Source organism: Jaculus jaculus, chromosome 1, assembly GCF_020740685.1.
Source record: "Jaculus jaculus isolate mJacJac1 chromosome 1, mJacJac1.mat.Y.cur, whole genome shotgun sequence".
In the NCBI taxonomy this organism is placed as follows: domain Eukaryota; kingdom Metazoa; phylum Chordata; class Mammalia; order Rodentia; family Dipodidae; genus Jaculus; species Jaculus jaculus.
The window spans coordinates 236,486,241-236,512,027 of record NC_059102.1 but is presented as its reverse complement, the minus strand read 5'-3'; the positions used below and the strand labels follow the sequence as shown (position 1 = coordinate 236,512,027).

The window sequence follows — 25,787 nt, the reverse complement described above, 5'->3', positions numbered from 1 at the left end:
AGGTTGATGGTCTGGGTCTTACATATTGTATCCCTGAATAGGCCATTCAATAACTATGCAAAATATCTATTTCTCCCATGGGTATTTGTGCTTTGATATATTCTGATCCTTATTAAATTTAAACAGGATCAAATTTATACAGCTCTGGCAGAGATTTATTAAAATACACTGAATGGACAGCTTGTGGGAGCGCAGTGTACTGTAATAACATATGCCTTTTACCAGAGAATAGTAATTATTGAGAATCAAATAAATCTGTAGGAGGTTAAGTATATATGGAAAAGATATCAATTGCAGTTCTTCAGAGCTAGCCTGAAATGTTTGAAGATGTGTTACTGTGCAAAAATAATGAATCTCATCTTTTTAGACTCCAAATATTTAGCAATGTTTGAAAATGCAGGTTTTAAGGGTTGTTTCTGATACCAAAAAGGGGATGGCTCAACATCATCAGAAGTGTTACATGTGTTTAGCATACTCCATCTGTAGAGACACCTGTTTTCTCTACTGTGCCCTACTTTTTATTAAATAAAATGGAAGGCACATGTATTATCCCAATTGCAAAAAATATTTTCTTTTAGAAGCAGACATCCCTGTCTCTTTTGGTTGGAAGTCTGTGAGAAGTCCTACAGATGAACACAAAAGAGATATTTTTGATACTTTTATATCTAGTGTATATTTTTAAAAGTATCATTTTGTGGGACTGGAGCTCAGTCAGTAAAGTGCTTGTCGTATAAGCATGAGGACTTGAAATCAGATCCCCAGCACCTATATAAATGCTGAGCACAGTGTCATGCACCTGTAATCTCAGCACTGAAGCAGAAATAGATATATCCTTGGGGCATGCCGGCTGGTTGGACAAGCTGAATAGGTGAGCTGTGTTCAGTGAGAGACCTCAATAAATAAGGTGGAGAGTGATTGAGGAAGACACCTGATAGTGAACTCTGGCCTCCACACACAAGCACCCAAATAGGTGCTCCCATAGATGTGAACATGAATATACACAGACATGCACACTTCACACACACACACAATTATCTTACTAATTTCATGTTTTTCTCTGCATTCTCATAGTGGTCATAATATGCAGAATCAGATCACATTGCAGTAGCCTCAATTTATTTAAATTACTTGAGATGGCAATTATCAGGGCAATTAGAAATGTTAATATTGAACTGTAGGTACGAGACATATAATCTGTTCTTTCAGGGATCATCTGGCTCTAATAGTTTATCCTTCACACATTTTTAAATTCTGCTCACAGTAGTTATGGTGAGAGTGTTTCCTGCCTTTATTTATAGACTTGGGAAAGGCTAGGTACCACCACAACCCATCTTATTGCATTTATTATTATTATGAGTCATGGTACACCTCTGTTTCGGTGGGTTTTTGGAGAAGAATCCTGAATATTGAAATATAATTTAACTGCAATAACATTTACCAATTTTGAGCATGTGGTTTGATAAGTTTTGACAAATATGTACAGTTGTGAACAACCACAAAGTAAATATAGGACATTTCCATCACCAGCTTCCTTGCACTCCTTCTCAGTGAGTTCCCCACCCCCTAATCTGCTGTCTGTCTGTAGGATACGTGTGATATGTGTTTGTTATAAGTCAAGTCAATTACTATGTAACTTCTTAGACATATCAACACTGATGAGCCTTTAATGGTTAACATATATATTTTATTTTGTAAATATTTTACTATTTTACTTTGGTAATGGTAAGCTACTAGCAGTAGAAAAAGGAATTTCCAGGAATTTGGCCATTGAATAAACTTATATCAATAATGGTGAAAAAGATTTATTTTCAAATTATTTATTTAGGCAACAAGTGGACTTGATATCAACAACTTTTCTCCTTCACTGGGGGAGAAATATTGGCTGAGATGAATCTTTCTGAATACATTGAAATGCTAAATTTTTTTCATTTGTAATCGATTCAAAGTTCTCAGGGGCCATGGAGAAAACTCAGCAGTTACAGCTGCTTGCTTGCAAGCCTGGTGGTCCATATTTCAATGCCGCAGTACCTACATAAAGCTGGACACAAAGTGGCACATGTGTCTGTGATCCAGCATGACTGCTGCACTGTGGATCGGAGCCTAGAGGATGCAGAAGGTCATGGACTAGCTAGACTGGTGCACATAAAGTGAAATGCAAAGACAAAACAAGCTGGGTGGAGGAAGAGGACAAGCACCCGTGATTGTCCTGTGCCATGATGCTCATATGATCCTTCCCTCACATCATACACATCCACACATGTGTTCAGATACACATTATACAGATATACACATAATTAAAAAGAACATTCTCATTTGTGTTTGAGGAAAACACTGTATTTTTGACTTTTATAGTTTGAGATCTATATAGCAAGTAGTATATGGACCTGATCCCTGAAATTTAGAAACTGATTACAAACAGTGAGTGAGATGATTTTTAAATATACATGTCTTAATATTAATCTTTGGCTGGTATTCTTGGCATTATAGCCACTGTTATGTTAGCTACCTATGAAATTTGAAAATTATTTTACTTTTTTGGGTTTATTGCATTACATAACTTTAGACCAGATGAAATTGTCCTTTTAGTTCTGGAATACATAATTAATTTTAAGCATTCTTTTGTGTTAAAATAAATGTATGTGTTTGAATTATATGTGTATGTTGGTGAATATCTATGTAATAACAAACACAAGTTTTAGAACTATTTTTATATATTTATTTGAGAACAAGGAAAAGAGAGACAGAGAAACAGGCACACAGTGTGTGAGATGGGCACCAGAGCCTACCACTACAAACAAATTCTAGATGCATGTGCCACTTTGTATATCTGGCTTTGAGTGGGTACTGGGGAACCAAACCTGAACTGTCAGGCTTTGCAAGAAAGTGCCTGTAACCACTGAGCCATCGCTCTCGCACCACGTTTTATTTATTTTTTAATTTTGAATTTTGTTTATTTTTATTTATTTATTTATTTGAGAGCGAAAGGCAGAGTGAAAAAGAGGCAGAGATACCCAGAAGAGAATGGGTGCACTAGGGCCTCCAGCCACTGCAAACAAACTCCAGACACATGTGCCCCCTTGTGCATCTGGCTTATGTGGGTCCTGGGGAATCGAGCCTCAAGCTGGGATCCTTGGGCTTCACAGGCAAGTGCTTAACTGCTAAGCCATCTCTCCAGCCCCCAAGTTTTATTTTATTTTTTAATTTTTTTTGTTAATTTTTATTTATCTATTTGAGAAAGACAGATACAGAGAGAAAGGGAAAGAGAGAGAGAGGGAGGGAGGAAGGGAGGGAGGGAGGGAGAAAGAGAGAGAGAGAGAGAGAGAGAGAGAGAGAGAGAGAGAGAGAGAGAGAGAGAGAGAGAGAGAATAGACACACCAGGGCTTCCAGCCACTGCAAACGAACTCCAGACGTGTGCACCCCCTTGTGCATCTTGCTAACATGGGTCCTGGGGAATCAAGCCTCGAACTGGGGTCTTTAGGCTTCACAGGCAAGCGCTTAACCACCAAGCCATCTCTCCAGCCCAAGTTTTACTTTTTAATAGAAGTTATTTTTAAGGGCAAGTTAAGTAAGATTTATTTTAAGAAAGAACACTCCCAGGTTGGGAGGGGTCCCTAGGAGTGAGGAACCCTAATACAAGTTTTAAATGAGAAAGCAAAGCATGATTATGCTATTGGCATTTCAGCCACTGCGTTAGAAGTTAGACTGTAACTAATTAAAATAGTGATCATTTATTGATGTAGATATTGCTCTTTGACAATGGAAGTAGTGAAAAAAAAGCTAGCATATCTAGTTATAGGTTCACTTGACACCAACAAGAAGGAAGCTAAAAAGTGCAAAAGGGAAGAAATGATCTTCTCCTTTTCTGTGTTCCCTGCTTCAGCTCAGGAGAAACAGGATCCCTGGGTTTCCCGTGTAGGAGCAAGGGCGGGCGGCCTCAGTGCTGCCTGGGCTTTTGTTTGCACCTGGTGCCTCTCTTGATCACTGAATAATTGAGTGACAATGACTGTTATTTTTAAACTGAAGTATAACATCAGGAGAGGATAAGAAACCCCAAACACTCAACCACCCAGAGAGAGTAGGGCAAGCAGAATAGAATTGCTGATTCTGTCTGAAGTCAAAACATAACTCATGAGATGACTAACAAACCCAAAGCAGAATTTAAAAACTTACTTATTTAATTTATTTATTTGAGAGAGAGGGAGGGATATGAATGGGTGTGCCAGGACCTTCAACCACTGCAGACGCATGTGCCACCTTGTGCACCCAGCTTATGTGGGTACTTGGGAATTGAAGCTGGGTCTTTGGCTTGGTAAGCAAGCGCCTTAGCCACTAAACCATCTCACCAGCTCCAAAGCAGAGTTTTTTTAAAAAATCTTTCATAAAGATGGAAAATTCAAACCAAGAAAAGCTTACAGTATTTGGCCACAATGAAGCAGGGTTAGTGAATGATATATAGTCAAACACAGCTCTTCAGGACCAAGGACAAGGGCACAGGCATGCCTCTCAGTTAAAAAAAAAAAAAAAAAAACTTCCAAAGTTAATGCTTTTCAGTCATTTGCTTCACTTATTCATATTAAATATCCAATGAATAATGTGACAAAACCAAGTACGCTAGAGCTGTTTCCAGGAATCTTGTCTCCTCTTTTGACCGTTGGGAAAACTAGCTTATATACCCTTCTTCTGGGGCTTAGCTCCTCCTCCTACTTGATTCCTATCTCCCAAGTAGAACACTCTAGATAAATGCTCAATCTCCTGGTTTCCTTCCAGCTCTCTCATTCTCCTACACCCTGCAAAAATTCTATTTCTGGCTCTGTTGAATTTTCTATTATTCTTATACTGGCTTTTTTAGCCACATAGGTACCTAGTTTCCTTATTTCACAAATGACTTCACAAATGATGCACAAAGTATGTTACATTAATGGTTGAGTGGTCAAATACCAGTGATGGGTCTTACTGAACCCAGTCCTGCCTGAGCATTGGTAGTGTCCATGGTGGAAGTGGTGCCCCTGAATTCAAGGAAGGTTGTACAAATGTTGAATCAAGGAGGTACCCACTTATGCCCCAATGATTTGCCAGACTCATATTTGGGAAGCAGTGTGATACAGTGGGAAAACCTAGATTCTAAGCTTTATAACTGTACATTATCCACAATTGTCATTGGTGAGCTTTATACCTCTGTTGACAGGGTTTAGTATCACTGAAAGATGAATTCCTCAGAAAGAAGGATAACATCCAGAAGTATTTGTAAATTCTCTACCTTCCTGTCTCTATAGTGGTAAATGATATTGTTAAGACAAATTAATTTTTTTCCCGTAGAAATAATTTGGGCTCTCAGATTCTCTTGGTCAGTGGAGTGATGTAGAGGAAGTTTTAGGTGAATAATTTAGCCTGAATTTCCTGTTACTTTAAAAACTTTTTATAGAGGAATGAAATAGAGTGTGTACATCATAAGACACAGTTTTGGGAGTTTTCACAATCACTTCAATATCATCATGAATCAAAGAAGATAAGTAATGAACTTCCTTTCATTGAAAGGAAGTTTGCACTTTATGTTTTTCAATCTCAGGACGGCCATTCCATCCTAATTCTAAGTCACACTTTTATCCAGTTAAGTTTGAGCTTTAGAGTTCCCTGACAGCGATGCCAAAAAGTCATCCCATGTTTACTGTAGAAACTGGCATTGCCTGAATTCTCATCCTGTGTAAGTGCCATCTCTGGTAGGAGCTGTGCATGTTGTTATCTCATTTTACTGTAAGAAAATTCAAATTTCCATAGGTTTTCAAATTGCTGTGCATTTTAATTCATGCCACTATCCTTGCATCAATTCCACTTATTTGAATATTTGGGAAGTATGTGCCAGGTCTTAGGGCTTCCCATACATAGATGTACAAAGAGAAAATTATATTCATCTTTATGATGATTCTATTGTAGATCTCAGGTTGGCATAACCAAATGTTCCCAGAATACAGAGATAGAATTTACTATTCCTTGTTGCTTAGAAAATGGCACTGGCCAACAGTGATGAATGGCCAATGGTGTGAGTCACAGAAAGCCTGTTACCTTTCCTGTAGCTTAGGCCCTTATTGTGATTTTTTTTTTTTTTTTGGATAATGTGATTGAGTCAGAGGAGTGTGTGTTTGTGTGTGTGTGTGTAAGATCAAACTATTTTTTTCTTAACCTCACCCACCCAGAGTTGTAATTTTTCATTCCAGTTTTCCTTGTGATATCTTACTATGGTATACAATGTGATATTATGCATGTATGCTTATTTTAACACCAGACAGAGAAAAATCAACTTTGAATGTGAAGAGTGATATTATCTACCTACCTACCTACCTATCTATCAATCAATGTATCATCCTCTATCATTTATTTTGCTTACCTTACTTCTTGTGTTTTTAGCTCTTTTCTTCCCAAGCTTACATCTTTTTAAAAAATATTTGTATTTATTTATTTGAGACACAGACAAAGAGAAAGGAGGAGAAATACAGGGTGGGAGACAGAATGGGCATACCAAGTCCTCTTGCCACTGAAAACAAACTCCAGATGCATGCATCACTTTGTGCATCTGGCTTATGTGGGTACTGGGGAATCGAGCCTGGGTCCTTAGGCTTTGCAGGCAAGTGCCTTAACCTCTGAGCAGTCTCTCCAGCCTCCAAATTCATATCTTAACATTCTCTGGCAATTCATGTTGCAGATAGCATCTTAACTTCCTCTCTCTCTCCGTCCCTCCTTCCCTCCTGTCTTTCCTCTGTCTCACCTTCCTCTCTTTTCATTTTCAACATGCCAGGTACAGTCCTGACTCAAAACTTCACCACTTGTTCTTTCTTCTGACAAGAATGTTTTCTATCTCTTTCTAAGACTTAAAAAAATTTTTTTTTGTTCATTTTTATTTATTTATTTGAGAGTGACAGAGAGGCAGATAGAGAGAGAGAGAGAGTGAGTGAGAATGGGTGCGCCAGGGCTTCCAGCCACTGCAAATGAACTCCAGACGCGTGCGCCCCCTTGTGCATCTGGCTAACGTGGGTCCTGGAGAATCAAGCCTCGAACCGGGTTCCTTAGGCTTCACAGGCAAGTGCTTAACCGCTAAGCCATCTCTCCAGCCCTCTAAGACTTTATTTATTTTATTTTTTTTTTTACGGCATAGCGTTTTATCATTTATGTTTCAGTTCAAAGAAGAAAAAAAGTCATTACCCCAGGGAAGCTTTTCCAGTGCCTTTTTCAAAAGCATTTTGCCCACCAAATCACCCTTAGTCACACAGTCTTATTTTCTTTACCTGAAGTTCTTATTTACTGAAGTCTAGCTTTGACTGTCCCATTGCATGAGAGTGTGGCCGCGTCTGCTTCACTGTTGGCTGCGCAGCTAGTGTGTCTGGAGTGTGATTCACAGATGCTGCTGTAGCATGGGCGGCTGTGCTGGTCAGTGACCATGCTTTTGGTAAATGCTCAAAGGCTCTGGTTGGAGGGACATCCTTATGGTTCTGGGATGTCTATTTGGCTCAGAATCATTTTAAGCCAGGCAAACCCTCAACCCATCAGCCTCATATTTTTCACCTTAGAAACCTCCTGAAACTGTGGCAACTATTTCTGGGACAATTTCTTTGTATCCTTTGAGTCAGCTAAAACACAATCAATCTGAGTCATTTATGTGACATTTCTCAAATGTGCCCTGATTTGTGGGAGACGATCATGATGGGTATCTTGCACTTTCCATGATCAAACTGTCTTCCCGATGAATCACCAGACACAGCCAAACAGATTCAAGCCCTCATGAAGCCCCTGGCATGGAGACAGGGCAGGGGTGGCCGTTTTTAGGATCAGGATGACACAACCTGCAGTGCCTGATTCCAGACTCCCTTCTTCCTGAGGCCACTTCTCAGGAGTCCCTTGTGTGCACAGTCAAGTGGAGCCCCATTGCTTTGAGCTCAGTGTCCTCTGAAATTATAAAAGCAAGTACACCTTAACACTGAAGGCAGGCTGTTTGCAAACACAGACTGAGCTTACAAATGACTAGTATTGTCATCTTTCCTGAGGCCTTAAGATGTACTCTTCATGTTTTCTTTCATCTCTGGACCCATGTGGGTGAGGAGGGTTCCCTGGATCTGTTCTTTCTTACAAACATAGCAATTCAAGTCTGCTTCCTGAAGAAGCCCAAGAAAGACAACACCTTGAACATTTCTCTAACTGGTTAAGATGTACTTTTGAGTATGTTCTTCATCCTTGCTCTTCTGTTGTTTTATAAACACCTTTTTAACAGTATTTTACACTTTCTGTTTTAGCTTCCTGGGCTCATGGCTTTTTATAGGATGCATGTGCTCTCATTAATTATGACTCATGTTCTCTCTGTGTTGCTCAGATAGTCCCAGCATGACCTGGGTGTTAGTTCCTTTAGTCTTTCTCCCTGATTGTCTCTATATCCACACCCCTCGCCCTCCAGGCATTCCTGATAATACTTTTGTTTTCTGAGAACAACATAAGTTCTTATGGATCTTGACTACTATTTTTCTTCCCTGCATATGGTATCAGCTATCTTCCTAGAGGCACCAATTCCTTTGAATAGAGAGGAGAATTAAAGTAAAGAAAAAATTGTCTTCTAGGAGTCTTATTAAGCCCATTCAAGGATGTCTAGAAGGAATAAGTGATATCCTGCTAAGTCACTTGAGGTAAAGGACTAGAAAAAGAAAGTATCTTTAGACTAAATCTATTTTTCATTTATATTTATTATCTATCTGTCTAATCTATCATTATCTGTATGTTAGTTTATAAATTCAAATAGCTACAAAGAAGTATTTTGAATTTAAGTCCATTGTAAATAATATTCTTCTTCATCTTTTTTTTTTTTTTTTTTTTTTTTGGTTTTTCAAGGTAGGGTTTTACTCTAGTCTAGGCTGACCTGGAATTCATTATGTAGTCTCAGGGTGGCCTCAAACTCATGGTGATCTTCCTACCTCTGCCTCCCAAGTGCTGGGATTAAAGGTGTATGCCACCATGCCCAGCTTACAACTAATTATATTCTTATTTTGGATATATATATACACACACATATATACATACATACATACACATATATATATGTATACACACACACACACACACACACATATATATATAAGACCAAATTTTATATATATATATAGTATTTCTTCATCAGTCATTGTAGATTCTTAAGACCTTAGCCCTACTTTTATATTTATGTGTGGCTTATCATTATTTTAATCACCTTATTGACATACATATTTTAAGATTATTCATACTTCTCATAGAGAGAGGATAAAACAAACTGGGCACCTTACCTTTTATCTTATAAGCAGTATCATTTATACCAAAACTTAGCATGTCTTGATCTTTCCTGGGAAATGCAACCAATATTTCTTGAGGTACAAGGGAGGGGCCAGGTTTCCAGGAACTGGAGGAATATGGACGATCTTGCATTTAGAAACTCCATCCTCACCATTACAAGTAGCAGCTAGCTCTGGTTTGTGAGAGGAGCAGAGCTAAGGGTGCTTTTAGACTCATCTCTCAGATACCATGGCTGACCATTATTGTACTAGCTTCAGAAATGTTACTGTGGATCTTAGACCTATGGTTAATTATATTAGTAAGAGCGCTAAGATTAGTCAGTATGTTCAATCCATAATAAATTAGTGTGCAGAAAATTCATTTGTTTTAACCAGTGCCTTGCTGTTAACATATGTATATGCATTTAAACATTGTATGAGCACACATGCATACACACATACACACGCATTAGGCCTCATTGCATCATCTGGAGGAATTGTATATGGGTGTGTATGATTGGCAAGTGTGAAATTGAATTTAATATATGAGATTCTCTGTCTTTGGTAAAATATTTGAAAGAACATTGATAGCAAAAAGCTGTCTGGCTTTGGGGGAAAATGGCTTTTGTGTTTTGGGAGCAAGAAGGCTAAATGTTAAAATTTAATTTAAATGGCAAAACACTTTTAGAACTACACTGAAGACTTTAGTTTTAGTGGGAAAACTTTAATTTGCCTATAACATGAGGTACAAGTTATTAATTGTACCAAAGATAACATGCTAATTAAAAGGTTCATGTAGCGTTGTCAGAGGTTAACAGTGTGCTCTGACAGACTTGGAATAGAAACTAATTATATTATGTTCTCTAAAAGGAGTATTTTTACCCATGAGTGTAAGATACCTTATTATAGCACTGTTTTTTCTTAGCTCCAAAAAAAATCTTTTAGATGTTCTTTGTAAAAAGCTGCAGTGATAAGCGTTCAAACCAATGATGAAGGTATATAAATAGCTTTTCTTGCAGCATTATCTTTCACCACAGTTACAGAGATAATCCCAAATAAACACTTATCCATATTTACAGCTCAGATGATGTATTTACATCAACGAAATTTCGTATGGTTTATTCTCTGGGGTTAAAGGATATCATATTGACCAGGATTTTTGCAAGCATTCATGTATTCCCTTTGGAAATACTCAGTTCCTGGCAGTCATCTTTTGATTGTCTGTGTGCTACACAGTTAGGTCCATGAGCTTCCTTCCTGCATTTTATACCTCTGAATTCTTTTCTATTGTATGTGTGTGAACTTTCTGTGTCTATGACAGAACACCTGGCTCAGTCACCTTGGTAAGGGAAGTGGTTTCTTTTGGCTCATGCTTTCAGAGGTCTCAGTTCATGGTCATTTGGCCTTGATGCTTTAGGCTGTGGCAGGCAGCATGGTGCTTCATGGTGTGTAGCATGTGGGAGAGGAAACCTGTTCTCCTCATGGAAGCTGAGAGGCAGAGAGGCAAGAAGGGTCCAGAAACCCTGTGTCCCCTTCAAGGGTATGCCTCCAGTGCCCGAACTTTCTCCCATAAGGACTCACCTTCTAAAGGTCCCACCACTTCCGGGGAGTACCACAGGCTCAGGACTGAGCCATTGACATGTGAAATTTTAGGAGTTATTCAAGATCCAAACAATAGCAATGTGAATTTAAACTATGAAATTTATTTTATGTATATGCCATAGTATAATTAGTGAGCATATTTTATAATATAAGGATCACCTATTTATCCAGCACACAGCTTAACTGAAAGCTATAAACAATTTTGATAATTTCTGTGCTTTTTAAAACTTGTAACTCTCATCTTTCTTCTCCTATAGAGAGAATGACTTTCTTGACTTATACATTTATCATTCTATTAGATTTATTTATAATTTGACCACATGTATGTTTAGCAGCAATACCTTACTGAATTTTGCAAATTTCTGATCTCTTTTAAGTAAACTATCTTATATATATTCTTTTCTATCTTGCTTCAGTATTATTTTTGCCTTGCTTGTGCCTATGCCTGCACCTCTTCGGTCTTTACTACTGTGTAGTATTCTGTTGTGTGAACAGACTTTTGTCAGTGGATTTTTCATTTAGTGTTTTGCTTTTGCCAACACCAGTCTTGCAAACCTCTTTTACATGTAAGCACATGGTGCATTTGTTCAGGAGTTCTTCTCTTGCATTTACTTGCAAGTGGGACACATAAGTATTATTATTTTTTTTAGATTATGGATTTGACTTGGGAATTGGGAATTGTTTTCTGGAGTGGTTATGCTAGCTCACACTTCCATCTGGCATCTGTGCTACACATTTTCTCCAAATTGGGTTTCATGGTAGTGTCTCCAGATATTTTTCTGACTAATCAACTGTAGTAAAGACAAAAGGAACATTTCCTTATGTAGTGCAAACTCTCAGGAGTTCTTTTGTCATCATGTGTTCCTTGGTTATGGGGCTTAGTCAGAAGTGCTCAATAGTTTTGATGGAATATTAAACAGCTCAGTAATAAACTTCCATGCTCATTCATAACATTAGTTACCTGCCCTTCAGAGCTTCATTGTGAACTTCAGCTGTTTGCTTTACTTTCATTCTTCTTGGATCTTCTTCTATGACCCCTGAACATGATCAGAAGCTGTTACTTACTTTACAATAATATAATCTAGATATGTCATGATAAAGAAAAATAAAGAGGGATTAGCCCCAGTAGATTTTATTTCTCAGTGTATGGTTTCTCTCTAGCCCATATCTTGAATTTTTCATGGAAGTTTTTGGCTTCATCAATATGGAAATAGTGAGCATACCACATAGTCCTTAAAATTTTTTTTTGAGGCTGAAGAGACAGCTAAGTCAGTCATGTACTTGTCATGAAGATGTGAGGATATGAGTTTGATTTCTAGAACCCATGTGCAGAATAAAAACCATGTATAAGGGTTCAGGCTTATACTCTCAGCACTGGGGAGTCAGAGACAGGAGGATTCCAGGAACTTGTTGGCCAGCCAGTGTAGCCTGCTGGGTGAACTCTGGGCCAATGAGAAACCATGTCACAATAAAACGATGGATAACATTCCTGGAGATTATTCTGTGGCATCACCTGCATACATAGACAACCATGTACACCCCTAAACACAAACACACCTAAGATAAGAAAAAGTGTTTTGGAAGTAATATAACTTGGGTGACTTTTTTTGCTTATAAAAATCATGTGCAAATGAGTATTTTTGCTGCAATAGAGCCTGCACTGACTCCCTTGAAGTTTGCCTTCTTAAACTTTATTAGTAAAGCATCCCAGATGCCAAGAATATGTGTGGACAATGTATGTTCTTCAAAGAACCTTGCCTGTGGCTGTTCCTCCAACCTTTACTTCTTTATTTTATTTTATTTTATTTTCTTCTTTGACATGGTATCTCCATGTTTGCTGATACAAAAGTCATGGCTTCTCTCTGCCTGCCCCCCACCCATTCTTTGAGCAAGATGAATAATCATCAAGTTCACTCTAACTTGGGAAACTTTCCCCCCATATATCATAGTGTACATGTACCCCAGCTTGACAAATAGGGTGCCATTTTAACATTAAATATGAACTATGTAGTCTCACTACTCTGAGCCACTGATCCCTTGGCTGGAAGCTTTGGGTTGTTGGAGCTGGATTCACTCTCCACCTCTACCCAGGAATTCCAGCTCCTTCAACCCATCAGCCTCTGGGACTTCCTCTGAGGCAACAACACAAGCAACACAACATTTCACATGCTAGCACTTCTTAGGTGGCCTGGAGTTAGAAGGAGAGCCAGAGTTGTAAAGAATAGTTAGAGATCGTTAATTGCTAATGTTAATCATGTCTTTTAGTATTTAGGATGGCTATAGGTGGTATGTCATCAGCACCAAAGGCCTCCTCAGGCCTTTCCCATTGCCTCCCCATTGATACAGCCCAGGGTATGAGTTCCTTACCTGTCCCTTGCATGGAGGCTTTGAAGAGTTTGGATTTCATACACTTATGTACCCCAATATGCTTATGGTGATGAACCACTTATGGTTAGGGGCTGATTTCTTTGGCTATGTGGCTGTATCACTGTTCAGAAACTCCTTTTCTTTAAAAGAAGGATCAGGAGTCCCTAAGTTCTTTTTTTTTTTAAAGTTATTTATTTGAGAGAATGGAAGAGTGAGAGAGAGAGAGAGGGAGGGAGGGAGGGAGGGAGAGAGAGAGCGGAGAGAGAATGGGCTCACTAGAGCCTCTAAACAGATATATGTGCCACATTGTGCATCTAGCTTATGTGGGTACTAGGGAATCGAACCTAGGTCCTTAGGCTTCACAAGCAAGTGCCTTAACCGCTAAACCATCTCTCCAGCCCCACCCCCAGGCTTTTCTGAGCCCTTTACAATGTCTTCAGTGTGTCTCTAGTGCAGTACGTTTGAAGACTCTGGGATTCTGTGTTTTCACTTGTGATTGATTTTTTTACCCATCTTTTTGTTGTTGTTTGTGTGGGAGTCTTGTTTCATTTATATTTTTTGAGACAAAGTATTACTGTAATATAAGTTGGCCTGCAACTCATTTTGTATTGCAGGCTGGCCTCTAACTTGCATCAGTTCTCCTGCCTCAGCCTCTGCAGTGCTGAGACTGCGGGTGTGAGCGACCACATCTGGCTGGCTTTTACCTTCTCATTCTTTACTCTTTCTTGATCTTGAACTTGCTTGTACCAGCTGAGGGAAAGTACTTTTCATCTGTCCTATTTATTCTTATCTTTTAGTAGTATATTAGTTTTTCTTGAAATACCTGACAGAAGTAGTCTAATGGAAGAAGGATTTATTTGCTACTCATGAAATCAGAATATGCAGTGTATGGCTGGTTGGCTCTATGTATTTAGGCAGGACATCATAGTGCAGGAGTGTGTGGCCAGAAAAATTCTCCACCTTTTGTTTGGTAGGAAGCAGAGCATGAAGGCACATAGGAAGGGAAAAGGGTGAGATATAGCCTCCCAAACAACTCCCCGACTCTGCTTCTTATTTTCCCCCACATTCCCACAATGCCATCATATCTTGAATCCTTCAAGAGATGAGTCTATGAACTACAACAGAGCCTTCAGGATCTAATTGTCTCTAGAAACTTCTCAGACACACCCAGAGGTGTGTTCCACCAATTCCCTAGGCAGTTCTTAATTTAATCAAGTTGATAATCAAAATTAACCATCGTAGGCCTTTGTGTACCTGGGTAAGGAATCTGGAGCATTTTGTTGTATTGCAGACATTATCCTAGCGAGAAGGGCTTTGTGTGTTTTGATGTGAAAAGAGTTTTTAAGTGTTCTTCACCCAGGATTCTTGGATGCATATGCAATTGCCTTAGCATTTAACAGTGTGGCTCTGCTTTGGCAAAATTCTCTTGGAATTTTTGAATGATGATTGAAAATTTGCCATTGAGGTTTCAGATGAGCTTAGATAAACTTTGAAACTCTACTAGAGATTCCTAATTCCTACTGTTGTATAAAATTATTAGCTGGCATGTGCTTTTGACTGTTCTAATGTCTCAGGAAGGAATTGTGGCTAACCCAGAAACCAAGACAGCTAGTGATTGCTTTTTTTAATGGCCAAATTCAGTCATGGGCTTCATGAAAACCCAACCTGGTTATACTGTCCAGCATAATCTGTAATGTTCCCCCTGCTTCCAGTTTGTCAGTAACTTTGTTTAGGTCTTCTTTGGGGTATTGGCATTCACATATTATTATAGCAAGTAAGTGAGCCTCCCAAAGAAATGGATCAACCAGGTGATTGCTTTTATTGAAAAGGGAGGTTAGGAAAATCAGAAGTATGGCTGGAGCAAAGTGACCACTCAGTGAGTGATTTCTTTGGTTCTTAGCTATATTGCCCATTAAAAAGAGATCAGTGAAATGGGAGGTTCAGTGGCTAGGTCCCTTCACTCTCACATAGGTCTTTTTGATGGATCTTTCTGCTTTGCTTTGTTAATACTTTTTAGGGTCTGTTGTTCTGCTGGAATTATTCCATATCCACCTCCCTGGATCGAGTCCCTTGTCTTGCTCTTTGGTCTCTCAGTGATCACTTGTCTATCCCATCCAATTCTAAGAGCATTCTCTTTCCTCAGTGAAACAAAACACATTCGTTCCATCCTTTAAATCTCCTGCTTGGAAGTATCTTGTGTCAAGTGTAGAGATGACTCTGACTTGGGCTCATGTGCCCTGTGGAGCCATATATGTGCATAGCTGTTTCTCATTTTCCTTCATTTAGAGGATGGGCTTCTTAGGGGAATATCATGAGCCTTTTCATCCTCTCCCAACAACAAACAGTGTTACACAACCAGGAGTAGTTGGCATATGTTGCCCTCATGTTCAATTTTCCTGAAAGAAGCTCCTTAATCCCCTGGATCATCATAACCTATTATTTATTAAATAACTTATGCTGTAGTGAATATGAACATGATGATTCTGTTGGGGAATAGATACCACGGTATGACTACTTGATTTTAAGAACAGCATAAAAGCAAATCTTGGAATGATATCTGCATTATCTAGAGTGATTTATTTTTTAAAGGTATTGTTTAAACTATCTGATGTGATGCATATTTAAATTATGTGACATATTTGATTTTGGAGTGTTGTGTTACAGTATTGACACTGGTTAATTGACACTGTGTGTGTTGTTGCTATAGCCACATACTTTGGTTCAAACAATGCTTTAGTCATAGCCCCTTTATTTACTTTTCATTTTTTTTCTACTTGGAAGTTATAGTGTCACGTATGGGGATATAGACTATACAGCATTTCTGTCAAACCTATTAATAAAGTTTAATATTCAGTATTACTCTCTTTTGTCTTTGCTTTTATAAAGGATTATATTTTAGTTTGTATACTCACATAAAATTTTGCCATATTCCCCCAGTCCTTTCATATTTTCATTTCATCATGGTGAGCATTTGCTTAGACTGGTATTGTGCTGGGCATTTTTGTGATATTACTGGAGATAAGCTAGAAGTTGATAAGCAATAGTTGTGAGTTGTGTAGGGTGAGCAGTAGTTGTGATTGTGTGTGACTATGCTAAGTACACCATGAATATTCATATTTCTAGTCCTCACACCCTATTAGAACAGGACCATCATGTCTTGATTTTACAAGTGGAAAAACTGACATCTAAAAACCTAAAAATGACAGGTCATTTGTCTAGAGTCACACATCTGTTCTGTACCCAGCCCTTCTTGACTTGTCTTTTCTTTCTTCATTCTGCTTTTTCATACTTATGGTGGAAAGACCCCAGTAAGCACTGCCTTTAGTAAAATAGACAATTTAAGCCAGTGTCAGCTAAGTGGCTCATGGATGGCGGCCTGTTTTAATAAAGTTTTATTGAAACAGAGCATGTTCATTTAGTTATGCATTATCTACATTTTTTTTTGCTTATTTTTATTTATTTATTTGAGAGTGACAGAGAGAGAGAGGGAGAGAGAGAGAGAGAGCGCGAGTGAGCGTGAATGGGTGCACCAGGGCTTCCAGCCACTGCAAACGAACTCCAGATGCATCCAGATCCTTGCGCATCTGGCCAATGTGGGTCCTGGGGAATCGAGCCTCGAACTGGGGTCCTTAGGCTTCACAGGCAAGTGCTACACTTTATGGTTGCTTTCATACTAGGAGGATGAGTAGTTGCAAACAGTAACTGGATAGTTCACGGAGCCTGATATAGTCACTGTCTGGCCTTTAAGAAAAAGTTGGCTAACCTCCATATTAAAGTAGCATGTGGGCTGGAGAGATGGCTTAGCGGTTAAGCGCTTGCCTATGAAGCCTAAGGACGCCGGTTCGAGGCTCGGTTCCCCAGGTCCCACGTTAGCCAGATGCACAAGGGGTCGCACGCATCTGGAGTTCGTTTGCAGAGGCTGGAAGCCCTGGTGCGCCCATTCTCTCTCTCCCTCTATCTGTCTTTCTCTCCGTGTCTGTTGCTCTCAAATAAATAAATAAATAAATAAATAAATAAATAAATAAATATTTTAAAGTAGCATGTGAGAGCAAGATATCACGGCACATGCCAATAATCCAGCACTTGGAAAGCTGAAGCAGGAAGACCAAGAGTTTGAGGCCAGCCTGGGCTACCTATTGAGACCCTCTATCATCAAGCCAAAGTAATACTGATTGCAAGAAATAATATCGATCTGATATTGCGTTTAAAATTTTTCCAGGCACTGAGGTGGTTGAATGTTTTATTTGGAAAGATCTCACTCTAACCTAGGCTAGCCTCAAATTTCTGGCAATCTGCTTGCCTCATGAGCGCTAAGACTAACAAGCTACCACGTTTGGCTTTCAGACATTGTAGTTCTGAAGTTTGGTCTTTAATCTTTTATTTATTTATTTAAGGGAGGGAAAGTCAGAGAGAATGGGTATGCCAGGGCCTCTTGCCACACTACACATGAACTCCAGACATATGTTCCTGTTTGTGCTTATGCCTTTATGTGGGTACTGGGGAATTAAGCCTAGACTGGTAGGCTTTGCAACCAAGCACCTTTAACTGCTAAGCCCTATCCCTACCTGCCAAGGTTTGGTTTTCATCAGCATGCCATCAAATTCTTACATTTGTCTTAAAAAGTAATGTGTAATATTGAGAAATATTTATTCTGTTCTTAGCTTTGTTACAATTTATATTTGAGAGAACTTTTTGGAATTCTTTATTCTGACTACAGTATAATTAATTTGGTTAAACTTCAATACTAAAGATTTTCATAAAAGCCTAACTGCTTTTTATTAGATGTGGCAGCCTGGATCAATGGGTAATTTTCTTTCTCTGTTATTGAAATATTTTCTCCATCTAGGTTTTTTGATGAAAATAAGCTTTTACATTTTGACAGGAAATTGTTTTCTTGAAGACCCATTCTTATAGGCTTGACCTGCATAGTACATCTTGCTGGAACCTGCCTTTCTGGCCAACATAACAGGAAAAACATTTGAGAAATAGAGGTGAAACTTGAAGCACGGAAGAGCTTGGATTTTTCTACCCATCTTAAACGTGCTTGTCTGTTTCATTTTCAAATCTTGATTGTGGACTGCTACAGTTTTCTTTTTATGTGTTTCTGGTGTTATACACGGCCTGGTAAATCCTAAGTGCTCAGGAAATGTTTGTTTATCTTGTGGGCTTGGCAGGAACATTTAGGAAGAAATGGATTTGCAGTGTGTAAGAAACTGTTGCTAAGCCACTTGGGAAAATGTGGGGACTCTGTCCCATGTTAATGTGATTATAGTCTGCTGGGTTAAGAGCTCACATAGAATAACCAAAGGAAGGAGGGAGGATGGAAGGAAGTAAGGGAAGGAGGGAGGGGAGAAGGGAAGAAGAGAGGGAGAGAGAGAAGGAAGGATGGAAGGAAGGAGGGAGGGAGGGAAGAGAGGGGAGGGGAGGGACAGAGACCCTTGGTTGGTAGTCTAGTTTTCTTGAAAGATCTTGAAAGATCAGGGTTATTAAAAGTAATTTATTGGGCTGGAGAGATGGCTTAGTGGTTAAGACACTTGCCTACAAATCCAAAGGACTGAGGTTCGGTTTCCCAAGACCCAAATAAGCCAGATGTATAAGGTGACACATGCATCTGGAGTTCATTTGCAGTGGCTGGAGGCTCTGTTGTGCCCATTCTCCCTCCCTCCTTCCTTCCATCTCTCTCTCTCTGTTTGTGTCTGACTCCTCTCAAATAAATAAATAAATTTTTTTTAAAAAGGAATTTGTTTAAGTCAGTGGTTTGAGGCAATATTTTTCCCAATATGGCTTACGTTGCACAAGAAGTAAGCATTAGGATTACATATATGTAGTAAGTAATAAGTATGTAGTAAGAATACATGAATAACACTGTGTTTCTGTTAGTTTTTCTATTGTCATTTTTGGTATGTTTTAAAATATATATAATAAAGAATGGAGGTGATTGTGTGTATAGTTTATAAACAAACCTGTGTAGGCTGGAAATAGAGACCAATAATTCTAGAAGGATAGTATAGTGGCTCAGCTGGTAGAGTCACAAACCCATTGTCTGCATCACCATGTGGCCTTGGCCAAAGTCTTGGCTTTATTCCCCAGTAGAGTGAGTACACAGGTTGCACCTGGACCACTGGTGGTTGTGAAGAGTTAATGGAGATAGAAAGTGCTTTGAATTCTCCTGGCACATGATATGTACTGCTATTTATGAAACTCTTTAGTTGAGGTATGTAATAAAAAAAAATAACTGGAGCTGGGCATGGTGGCACACACCTTTAATCCCAACACTTGGCCAAAGTCTTGGCTTTATTCCCCAGTAGAGTGAGTACACAGGTTGCACCTGGACCACTGGTGGTTGTGAAGAGTTAATGGAGATAGAAAGTGCTTTGAATTCTCCTGGCACATGATATGTACTGCTATTTATGAAACTCTTTAGTTGAGGTATGTAATAAAAAAAAATAACTGGAGCTGGGCATGGTGGCACACACCTTTAATCCCAACACTTGGGAGGCAGAGGTAGAAGGATTGCTGTGAGTTTGAGACTGGCCTGAGACTACATAGTGAATTTCAGGTCAGCCTAAGCTAGAGTGAAACCTTACCTCAAAGAAAGCCAAATAATAATGATGACGACAATAATAATAATTGGAGACTAAATAAAAATTAAGACTTCAGGATCAGTTTTTAGTTCAAATACAGACTTTCTTGCTTATAACTGTGAACAAGTTATTTACCCACTGAGAACATTGATTCCTTATCTGTAAATAGGTCTAGTAAAAATAATAGTGTACTTCACTGACCAGGGCACATACTTTAATATGTTTGTAGCTGGCTAAATATCTTTTGATGCATGATGTCATAAAGCTTATGAAGTAGTTTCCATATTATAAGATTCTTCTGAAGAATAAATGAGGAGATTGATGGGAAATGATTAGCATAATCTTTAGCATATAGAAGGTACTGTAAATATGAACTATTGTTATTAAGATATGTTAGCTTATGCATTATTCTGGAAAGGAAAGGGGAAAACAAAATGCAGTGATAATAAGGATGATTTTAGAGACCAACCCTTGTCATGACAAGGATTACAGATTTCCATGTGCACAGCTTTTAGAAGTCCTCCTGTGGTACCCAGCTGGAGAAACTGGGCAGCAATTTGATGTTATTCATACGTCTTTGTGAAGCATCCTTGTGTTGTGCTCTTGGTTTGTGTTACATAACGCTAAGGAGACAGTGCCAGCTCTTGTCAATCAGTAGAGTACTGGCATTATTAGTCTTGGCCAGGAGTTAACACCCGTGCTAAGGAAGTGACATATATAGGATACACCTGCTTTATTTACACATTCCTTGGTTTTGTTCAGTCCATAGAACCACCTCCTTCAACAATGGAAATGTATGAACATGAAATGGAAGTGGATGGATGTAGGATAGAACATAATGTGACCTATTTTCTTTGGCCAAGTAAACATTCTACCCTCCCCTACCTTTACTTCTTTCTATTAGAATTTGTCAGAATCTCTTATTTGGATCAGAAACCTATGATCTGCAATCCCTTTTCCAGTGCTAGATGGCGTTCTGTAGAGATGTCCAACGTCCGTGTATTGGGTCAGAAGCAAATATTCTCAGCTGTCACTTTGCATCAGCAGCCCTTGTGTTCAGAGCAGAGATGAATGCTTAGCATGGTGTACTGTGAGTGTTAGGTTGACCACTCTCAGATGAAGAACTGTCTTGGACAAAGCCCTTGGAAAGAGCAGTGCATTGTTCCTTGTACGGGGTAGCAGTAGGTTGTTGAGTAGCTTCTCCACTTACCCTCCCTCTTCCAGCAAGATGTACTATGTGTTTGAAACCACTAGGAAAACGTGTTTTCAGATGGATAGAGTCTCATGGGATCCAGGTGTCCACTGTTCTCACCTGAGAATATCCTGGGGTGTTGAGTAGTGGATCCCTCCACACTACCAGGAAAGGGTTTGGTTTAGACATAATTATGACAAGGTTTAGTGCTCTTGTTATTTGGGATGAAGAGTATGCAAGTACTTTGTGTATAATCCTTAGACATTTTACTTCTCATTTTGTTTGTTGTGGGTCTGTAGAATCAGTGTGGTCCTGAACAGCAGATTTTGGAAGTGATGGAGTCTTTCTACATTCCCTGAGATCAGCTTATTTATGGTTTTATTTTAGAATCAGAAAATATTGCACTAATGCTACCCCTGAACACCACTTTAGTTAACATTATGGGTGCCTGGAACACAGATCATGAAAGAAACAAAATGAATATCTGGGTAGTAATTCATAATGACTGGGTTTTGCAGGTTTTTTTTTTTTTTCTTCAAAGTCTATGCCACCTGGCTTCACGTGATCAGCCGTCTGCATTGCTGAGTCTAGAGTGAGACACCTAATTCCCTTCTGTTGCTCACTGGCTTTCTAATTTTCCCCCTGTGATCGTTGTTATAAAACCTAATTTCCAGGGGGGTCTTGTGAATCATATTAGTAGCTTTGTGTTATAATAGCAATTTTATATTGCATTGGTATTCATTTTCACTATTATAGAATAATCAAATCAGCACCTCTCTTATTATGCCGTCGAAATAGAAAATAATGGGGCAGTAATGTAAAACTGCTAATGTGATGAAACTCACTCATTGTGCCGGGGTAAGAATGTCCTCCTTTCTTGTTCCAGCTCACTTGAAACTGTGATTGAGGAAGGAGATGGAAAGCATTTCTATATCTGTGATAAGGCCCCGCATACATCCTTCGTCTGAATACGTAATTGTCTTTCGATGACTCGGGCTGCTTGCATACACACTTGGAGGCCCTTTGCTGGCACTGTGGCAATGCACTGGCAGTAGACATTCTGCATGGGCCAGTTCTGTACTGTGCTTTCTCTTTGAATCACGGGTAAATTTGATGGTTCTGCTTATAAAGGAACTACCGCACCCTCTCCTATGCTCAGCAAGGCCTTCATCTGCCTTTTCTTTTTCTTTTCTTCTTTTTTTTTTAAAATTTTTGCATAAAGAACACATTTAGGCTACATCGTTATAAGCGCCCGGAAGGTTCTGATTTGACAGGGATGTTGGGAGGCAGGTCAACTGACTGCCTAATGAAGATGAATGAAGAAAATTGCTGGGACCAGGATCATGCAGGGGGCTCCCAGCCCAGGTTGTTGGAAGTGTGATGGAATCTCATTGCTTCATTTATCAGTGTCATATTTGGGCTAAAAGTGAGCAGTATTGTTCTCATTTCTCCCAGATGGATAGGTCAACTTTAATATTTATTGCTCTTGTAGAACATTTGTTTGATGTATTTCCATTAGCTAGGCAATAATAGAAAAGCAGTGGAGAGAAACATAAAACAGTTCCCTTCCTATTCAGTTGAAATACAGCATACACTAATGTTAACTACGGCTCGAAGTGGCATTGATTCTCCCCACCCCTTTTTGGCTGATGACATGATTGTATATATTAAGGGGCCTCATGGACATAATGGGGAAGCAACCATGAATATAATATATATTGAGAGCAGCTGGTGGAGTATAAATTGTGTTGTCTCTTGATTTTCATGATTTGGTCATAGAGTTGGTGAATTTCTTTTGGCTGGATAGTCAATTCTTAGCCTAATGTCATATTTTAGAATGGGAATAATGTGCAATAGATCACATCAACCTCTGGGTTCTTCAGTGAGTCTCAATAGAGCTAGAATTTTCTTCATTTTAGAGAGCAAATTGTTTCTAGTCACTAAATAATGTTGATTTTTTTCTTTATATCTTTGTGGGAATAAATACCTTGTTACAAAAAGTTTTTTCCCATATGTTTTGAATATATTAAAGATCAGACCCTAAACATTCAGAAGCTGGTTCTGCATGGATAGCGAGTTTCCCATTTATTAGCTCAGGTTCACATTTTCCAGTCCTTTGAACACTGAGCCATGATTTTTCTAGCCTACAACAAACCTAGCTTTCTTTGTGAGTAGGTGTTGTCTTAAGTGCAAAGCAAACATCTTAGCCATATGTTTCTATAATTTAAATTAATTTGGTACAGTCATACTGTTAATCTTCAGTGACTTGTTGATTGGCATTTTGCAGACATATTTCTGGAAGGCTCCCAATACCATTTTCTGCAGCCTTTCTGGCGGGTAGCAAGGAGCAACATTTCCACAAATTGGAATCTTGTACAGCACTGGGAAGCGAGCCAAGATTTAAATTAGACAATAACCTCTGCTCTGTATATCGCTCCTATTCTTCAGCTGTAGGCAGAGTGATTTGTTTAATACAGTCAGCCCTGTAGCATATAATAGACTGATGTATGAGTCACTCCTTGGCAATGTGTGTTTCTTAAATTTATATAGATTGAACAACTGGTTGGTAATGTACTTAGTTACAGTTGTACAAACAATAACTATTAGCAGGGCTGAAGCAGGCCTGCCAGGGCTGTGCTGGGCTGGTGTTTGTGAGGATCCTGAGGTATGGCTGGTTTTCAGAATAATTCCCCTTTGGAGGATAAGGGACACTCCATTTCATAAACACGCGTGTGCTTTTTTAGCAAAGTAACCATAAAAGTTTTATGTTATAGTTTTCTGTTTCTCATTTGCTGTTGGGTGAAAATTGAATTGGGGACCCTAATTTGCTTCAAAATTAAACTAAACGTAAGTCTCCATTTGGGGCAAGATAATTTGGTTGTGGTTGTATGTGTGTGCATGTGTGTGTTTGAACATTTGCTTTTTCTTGTAAAAGAACACTGATGCAGATGCGGGTTTTCTCATTTTCTCCAGGTTCGACTGTGTCGCTGGTGTTAGCTGCTCCTATGTTGAAAGAGATCTTTCTGAACAACAAAGATCTTTTCTTAAGGGAAAAAAGCTTGTGCTCCAAGTTCAGTTCATGTTTATTTAAAAGATTAAAATCATTAGACCAGATCTCACTTTTTTTGTCCAAAAGAAAATTGATTTTGCTTCCCATAAAAGTGGGATCTGAAAGAGGATATTCAGGAATAGGCAAACAGAGGCGATGTAGAAATCTGTGAGCAACCGAACAAAGCAAATCTGTTTCTGCTGCCCAACATTGACTTAGTCTGGGTGTGAAAATTTCCCAACAGAATTGTCACCTGTCTGTAGAAAGTACTTTTCGTAAGACAAAGGGGATTATTTTGATCTGGAATGTTTTAATACTGTTTTTTTTTGGGGGGGGTGGTTTGGGAAGCTTTTTTTTTTTTATACCTCTGCCAACTGGAGCATTTATAAAACACCGTATTCTGTAAATATTGAACAATACAAAGACATCTTTCATAACAGTTTATAGTATGTTGCATGAGCTCAGTGGAAGCCAAGCAGTAGTTAGTGGCAAATGATATGCCAATCAAGAATGATTACTATGAGTGTAACCTGGGATAATGCAGCATCTTATCAGGAAGTGTCAATGTGATAGAAGCCAACTCTTTGTCTTTTAAAGTTAAGCTCTTGTTTGCCCTCAGTTAATTCTATCTCCCCAAGGCTCATTTGAATTGCAGAAAGGATAATCTGCTTGACAGTTTTATACATTTAAACAATCTTGATTATATGGTATTTTACATGTTTTTAAAGCTCTCAGCTCCTACTTTATGTAGGCTTTTAAAGAAGTCTTTACTCAGAACCGAGTGAGGGAAAACGATAGGTAGAATTTGATACTCCAGTGAGTAACATTCTGTGAAACTGGATAGGCTGTGTTCTGATCCCCTTGTGGACCTGGTGATCATATTTGATCATTGATGGGGGTGGGGAGTTGGGCAGGGCATTAGATGTACTCTCAATAGCTCGTCCCAAAACTCCAGTGAGAATACATCAAGTTTAACTGCACTGAGGTCGAGATTTAGAGATAATCTTCTACCCCCCATGACTTAATTTGAATACCTTCAAGATGGATTTTGATTAAGGATCAAAAGTCTTGCTGCAAGAATTTGGAGAATATCTGGGTATTAGCTGTTCTCTGAAATAGCATGGTTGTGCACATAAACTGTGGGCCATTAAGCGGTAGCCATCTGGTTTCAGGTCCTGGACCCACCACAGGTGCATGTGCTCTGACTTTTGAAAAAGAGACAAAATGTCTCTGGGAAGCTTCACCTCTACACATACGAGAAAATAATGCTTCCCCTGTAGGGTTAAGATCAAGGTAAAATGTTAGTGAGATGCCAATGGGTATCACTGTAGTTTATAGACTGACTTTTCAGTCAGTTAGTGATATTTGGAAAAGTTGCATCAGAATGATCACTTTCCTTTTTTTGGTAAATTACTTGATAATCACTACTGGAAAGTCACATGGCTATTCTTAGCCCTCAAAGACAGAAGTTTTGAAGCAAATGTAAGGCATTCAGGGATTGCATTTTGAGGAGATATAAAGCTCTTATCTGTTTCATGAAAGTCACCTGACAATGTTGTGGATGGGAAGGTGTTTTCTTGTGTCTCTCAGAAGCTCTTTGAAAATGGTCCACAAGTTTACCAGCAGTATTATCTCATTTTATAGGTGAGGAACTAAGAAGCCTGATAATGTAAGGGTGTTGTAAAGAGTTTGTATACAACTCAGCTGGTGGGTGG

At 38.9% G+C, this 25,787-nt stretch overlaps 1 protein-coding gene across 4 annotated transcripts in view; it reads left to right on the top strand.

Annotated features, from left to right (window-relative positions):
- Tox3 (TOX high mobility group box family member 3) overlaps positions 1 to 25,787 on the top strand; it is a 123,472-nt gene that overhangs the window by 27,503 nt on the left and 70,182 nt on the right. The window lies entirely within an intron of this gene.